At 36.2% G+C, this 6,882-nt stretch overlaps 1 pseudogene; it reads left to right on the top strand.

Moving 5' to 3' along the window:
* The first annotated feature begins 2,253 nt into the window (after positions 1 to 2,253).
* Positions 2,254 to 2,750, top strand: LOC118849043 (annotated as a pseudogene).
* The last annotated feature ends 4,132 nt before the right edge of the window (positions 2,751 to 6,882 follow it).

Raw genomic sequence — 6,882 nt, forward strand, 5'->3', positions numbered from 1 at the left:
AAGCCAATGAGGAGAAGAATGCCTTGAAAGGCAGAATTAGCCAAATGGAAAAGGAGGTCCAAAAGACCACTGAAGAAAATACTACTTTAAAAATTAGATTGGAGCAAGTGGAAGCTAGTGACTTGATGAGAATTCAGGATATTATCAAACAGAACGAAAGGAATGAAAAAATGGAAGACAATGTGAAATATCTCCTTGGAAAAACCACTGACCTGGAAAATAGATCCAGGAGAGATAATTTAAAAATTATTGGACTACCTGAAAGCCATGATCAAAAAAAGAGCCTAGATACCATCTTTCAGGAAATTATCAAGGAGAACTGCCCTGATATTCTAGAGCCACAGGGCAAAATAGAAATTGAAAGAATCCATCGATCGCCTCCTCAAATAGATCCCAAAAAAAATCTCCTAGGAATATTGTCGCCAAATTTCAGAGCTCCCAGATGAAGGAGAAAATACTGCAAGCAGCCAGAAAGAAACAATTTGAGTATTGTGGAAACATAATCAGAATAACCCAAGATCTGGCAGCTTCTACATTAAGAGATCAAAGGCCTTGGAATGCGATATTCCGGAGGTCAATGGAGCTAGGATTAAAACCTAGAATCACCTACCCAGCAAAACTGAGTATCATGTTCCAAGGTAAAATATGGATTTTCAATAAAATAGAGGACTTTCAAACTTTCTCAGCGAAAAGACCAGAACTGAATAGAAAATTTGACTTTCAAACACAAGAATCAAGAGAAGCATGAAAAGGTAATCAAGAAACGGAAATTGCAAGGGACTTACTAAAGTTGAACTGTTTTGTTTATATTCCTACATGGAAAGATGATGTGTATGATTCATGAGACCTCAGTATTAGGGTAGTTGAAGGGAATATGCATATATATATATATATATATATGTTTATGTATATATATAAGTGAATGTGTATGTATGTATATATCTATGTGTATATGTATGTATGTGTATATATATGTGTTGATATATATATATGTAAAAGAGAGAGAGCAGACACAGGGTGAGTTGAAGATGAAGGGAAGATATCTAAAAGAAATAAAATGAAATTAAGGGATGAGAGAGCAACATACTGAGAGAGGGAGATAGGGAGAGATAGAATGGGGTGGATTATCTCGCATAAAGGTGGCAAGAGGAAGCAGTTCTATCGGAGGAGGGGAGAGGGCAGGTGAGGGTGGAATGAGTGAACCTTGCCCTCATCAGATTTGGTCTGAGGGGGAATACCATACATATTCAGTTGGGTATCTTACCCCACAGGAAAGAAGAGGGAGGAAGATAAAAAAAAAATAAAAGGCGGGGGATGATGGAGGGGAGGGCAGATGGGGGTGGAGGTAATCAAAACAAACACTTTGGAAAGGGGACAGGGTCAAGGGAGAAAATTCAATAAAGCGGGATGGGTTGGGAAGGAGCAAAATGTAGTTAGCCTTTCACAACATGAGTATTGTGGAAGGGTTATACACAATAATACATGTGTGGCCTAGGTTGAATTGCTCGGCTTCTTAGGGAGGGTGGGTGGGAAGGGAAGAGAGGAGAGAATTTGGAACTCAAAGTTTTAAAATCAGATGTTCAAAAACAAAAAAAGTTTTTGTATGCAACTAAAAAATAAGATACACAGGCAATGGGGCGTAGAAATTTATCTTGCCCTACAAGAAAGGAAGGGAAAAGGGGATGAGAGGGGAGGGGGATGATAGAGGGGAGGGCTGACTGGGGAACAGGGCAACCAGAATATAAGCCATCTTGGAGTGGAGGGGAGGGTAGAAATGGGGAGAAAATTTGTAATTCAAACTGTTGTGAAAATCAATGCTGAAAACCAAATATGTTAAATAAATAAATTCAAATTAAAAAAAAAAAACCCACGTGAGTTACAACTCATCTTTTCTCTGCCTGATTCTATTCAGGACCATTTATCTACCAATTGCTAAATTGCTTGCCAACATCCTTGCATCTTACACTGTGTTGGAAGGAGAAGCAAAAGTGAGTTAAATGTAAAAAGAAAGGTGATTGGGTCAAAGGTGTTTTGAAATTACCTCCTCTTCAGAGATGCCAATTCATCTGGTGGCAAATGCTTAGAATTACTTTCTACTTTTTCTTTTAATTAAAGATTTATGTACTTTAAAAATGTTTTTCAGGTGCTTTGCATATACCCCCACCAGAAGTACTTGTCTTGGTTTTGCTTGCAGGTCTCTGATCACAGCTGCCTCTTCCTCTGCCGTCAGACCCAGCCCAAGCATCTGTGGCCATGGCCAGCCCCAATATGTACTTCAACATCGCTGTCGATAAGGAGCCTCTGGGCTGGGTTACTTTTAAGCTCTTTGCCGACAAGGTTTCCAAAGACAGCAGAAAACTTCCATGCTCTGAGAAGTAAAGAGGAAGGATTTGATTACAAGGGATCCTACTTCCACAGAATCATTCCTGGGTGCATGTGCCAGGGTGGTGACTTCACACGCTAAAATGACACTAGTGGCAAGTCCATCCATGGGGAGAAATTTGCTGATAACAACTTCATCCTGAAGCATACAGGTCCTGGCGTCTTGTCCAGGCAAATGCTGGACCCAAAACAAATGGCTCCCAGTGTTTCATCTGTGTAGCTAAGACTGAGAGTTGGATGGCAAACATGTGGTCTTTGGCCAAGTGAAAGAAGGCATGAACATTGTGGAAACCATGGAGCGTTTTGGTTCTTGAGATGGCAAAACCAGCAAGAAGATAACTATCTCTGACTATGTACAAATCTCATAAGTTTTGTTTTGTTTTGTTTTGTTTTTTGTCTTAACCATCAAATTATTCCTCTGTAGCTGAAGAGAGCATACTCAAACCCCATCTGCTCTTATGCCCTGTAATCCTTGTGCTCTCACTTGCTGCAGTTCTCTTTGGATTTTGTTTCCTTTTTCCTTCCACAAGTCTGGGTGGATAACACAGCTAAGTTTATGATTACTAAATGAAATCTAAACTACCAAAAAACCTGTTTTTCATATATGTACTCAACTTTCCATGAATGATGTTCGCTAAAAACTGGAAAATAAGGAAAATAAATAAAGGAATTTTTGTTTTCTTATCTGTGTTACTCTGCCTCCAACTGTAAGACTGCTTGATGATTTCTCCCCCACCACCATCCCTCAGGAAGCTTTTTTGGTTATTTAAATTGCATATATAAAATGTGTTTGTATATATACGTATGTACATACACATATACACATACATAAGCATGGAAATATACATACACACATATATTTCCTGATAAGGAAACAATGTGATAAATATGATATGTTCTTATTCAGCTTTTAATAATGTGTCCCAAGTCATTGTGCATAGTAAAAAGTCTTATTTAGAGGACATTTTAAAAGACATATGCAGTTTTATTACTTTGAAAAGTCTTTTAACTCAAACTATTGTCCAGAAAAGTTCCTTAAGTGATCTGTCTTAATTCAGATACAATGCATTCATGATTAGCATGAAAATTGCTTGGTTGTAGTTTCCCATATACTTAAAAGCAATATATTCACTTAAGCATCATAAAAATATCTAATCCTTAAGGTATTTTGTACATGCTTTATATTTGCACTGTGGAAAATGAGTTTTCTAATTAGAGATAAATATCATTGTAGTACTACTATGAAGGATCATAAACTAAAAATAAGTAACCCTGAATATGGAAGGTTTTAGTTATTTCTATAATATGGAGATTATTTCAAATGAGATCATACCCATTAATTATTAATTTTTTACAGCTAAAGGAGCAATAAAATAACTTCATGAATATTTGCAAACACTGAGTTCAACAATTCCAAAGTTAAATCCTCAGAGACATAAATCCCAAATGTCCTTCTGTATCTCAATGAGAAAATGAACATGAATTGAATTGACAATTTTGGGCAGCTTAGCGTTTGAGATTTTTATCTTTAATATGCTAAACATACATATTTGTAGCAATGCTCTGGAGTTATTCTACCAAATATCACTCATACTGGCTAATGAGGTCCACAGAAAATGGCTACTACTCCCCATCAGCAATGCAGGGTTAAAACTTATAAAGTAAAAAAGAATAATTCCTTTCTAATGCTATTGTTTATAAGTCCCCACTGTCATGTTTTCCCTCATAATTATCAATTGATATCAATTAACCAGTAAGACAATTTTTAGAAATGGACATTTACTAAGTTGGCATATTTGGCAAACAAAGAAAAACAAAATCAGCACGAGTAGAGGTAGAACTCAAAGGAAATTGTATTCAATCTAAAAGCACATGTGGCAAACATGATAATTTTTTGTAGTAAGAATTTTTATTTTCTAAAATCCTTAAGATGTATCTTTTTAGGCATGCTGCAGATGTTCCATTGGGCTTCTCAAAGAGAATCAAATATGCTTTTCAATATCACATCTACTATGTCTTATCTTCCTGATATAATCAGTGTACTGGAAGTTCCTGAAATACTGCTAGGTACCCCATGGGAAGTCCAAAAATCCTCTGGACCCATCACACATCACAGGTTCTTCCTATATCCATGTAAGGGGTGGGAAAAACCTGAAGCTGAAAGTAAGTTTGGGGCTCTTTTCCTTATACAACGTAATTATTTTTCTGGGGATTTCAAATTCACTCAAAGGCTTCAACTCTGAGCGTCAGATGCTCAAAAAACCTCTTCCAAGTTAACTCATTGGTTTTATAAAACTCTCAAAGGAAATGATCAAAGTTTGTCAATGAATCTGAAAACAAGGGCTTTTTTTGGACAGTTTGATATCTTTGGTAAGTAATTTCTGGGCTTATAAGTTTCAATGAAGGTGCCTAATTGTACTGGGAGATATTGCTTCAGATTTTTTCTGCAACCCACCATTAAGAAAGATATCTCTTTCAGTGATTCATTTATATCATTATTATGTAAGATTTCATAATTAATTCAGAGTTCATATGTTCATTTGGAGCTTATTTTGGTATAACATGGTCTGCTCTCCATCCCCACACCCCTGCCTCAGGGTCAGCCTGGTTACCATTTATTCCAACTGCTTTATGATACTCTGAAGGAATAATAATAATAATAATAATAAACACCTCTTTTCTCTGGAATCAGTTTAAGCCAAGCTTCTGGGTACTCTGTTCCCTGACTTTTAGAGATTCAGAGACTAGCAACCCAGATCCATTTAATCACAGATTAACTTTTAGAGAGGAATATTTACTTCAAGGACATAATAAAAGAAAAATACACCTCTTGTGAATAATCAGTCCATACTACCTCAGTCTCTGGGGAGGTGGGAGGAGCATGATTAGGGTCACAGCTTAGTTTGGTTCCTGCATAGCATTAGTCCCACCAAGTTCAAGTATGGAGCCCAGAAAGGCTGTAGTCTCTGGACCTATATTCCTCAGCGCTTGCTGAGGGATTACCTATAATACCACACCAGTTCCTTTTATTTCTGGATCGTCATAGCTCTAGTTTCTTGAACATATTGGAGACTGTTCCTTGCACTAAAAATGAAAAAAAAATTGGAAAAGAATGAAAGAAAAGATAACATCCTTGATGTGTTTCTTGGGCCAAATGCCCTATAATTGTTTTGGGGAGAGGAGGAAACCAGCGTGGCCTTTTCCTGTAAGTGTATTGTCTCAATGGCAGCTTCTAACTACATGGTAGTCCAAATCAGCCGTCTTTGGTAGTCTAAACATAATCCAAGCTGCCATTACAGCAGTATATAGCCTAAGATGGTTGTTTAAAGTAGTTTTACTAAAACTTTGGTTCAAATTCCACTTTTGATACTTTCTTGCTATTTGACCTTGGGCTTATCACTTCATTTTTGTAAGCTTCTATTTCCTTATCTGTATTAATTGAGATAATAACAGTGATATTACTTAAGTCATGGTCTTATTGTTATGTTTAAGTGAAATAATGTACAGAAAGGCTTGGAAAACTTAAATGTTTTACCAACACAAATCATTATTTGTTTTTCTTTTCTATAAAGTATATTAACTTTTTACATAGCATAAGGTAAATCACTATAGGGACTTCAATGTGTTAGATTCAGAACAGAACATAAAATAGTTATTTTCCCTTTTTAAATGACTTTATTAAAACCACTAGGAAGTAAAAAAAAAACATTTACTAAAACCAGCATCCTATTCTCAGTACATGGCACTCTATTTTTCAGCTATGTACCTTTAAAAAAACTGCCCTTCTTCCCTTCCCCTCCATGACTCTACACCTCAGAGTCTTGAAGTTTCTTTCTCCTCACCTTTGCCTCTTGGAATCTGTAGAATTCTTTTAGTCTCAGCTCCAGTGTCACTGTACTAATTCCCACAGATGTTAGTGGTTCCCATTCTTTAATAAGGTTTTGGATTTGCTCCATATATACATTGCATTTTGTTATATGAACATGCTATTCCACTTCAGTAGCAAGTGAACTCTTTGATGACAGAGAATGATTCATTTTTCTTGTAACCCCAGGACCTAGCTCAGTGCCCAGGATATACAGTAGTCATTGAAATGAGTGGTAGTCATTTTTGAAATAGCCTACAAAATTAAACTTGAAAGATCAAATAGTCTGAACAAGTAAGGATATTTTCTTTCTCAGACTCTATATAAAGTATTTTCTGTTATGACTTATCTTCTAAAATTATTCAAGAATACATGAACACTGGCCTTTTACCTGTAAAGACAATTCAGTATAATCTGAGACACAGAATGCTAAGAGCCCTAAAATCTAGGACACAGTTTTGGAAAAAACAGGAGAATGTTACCAAAAACAAAAGAAAAACAAACAAAAGCTCTTCTGATCTATCCTGACTCTTTTTTGTATTTTGTTAGATTACCTCTTAATAATGACAGCACCACGAGCAAGAATAACAGTAATAAAAAACACTAGCTAGCATTTATATGGAGTTTTAAGGTTT

Source organism: Trichosurus vulpecula, chromosome 4, assembly GCF_011100635.1.
Source record: "Trichosurus vulpecula isolate mTriVul1 chromosome 4, mTriVul1.pri, whole genome shotgun sequence".
Taxonomy (NCBI): Eukaryota; Metazoa; Chordata; class Mammalia; order Diprotodontia; family Phalangeridae; genus Trichosurus; species Trichosurus vulpecula.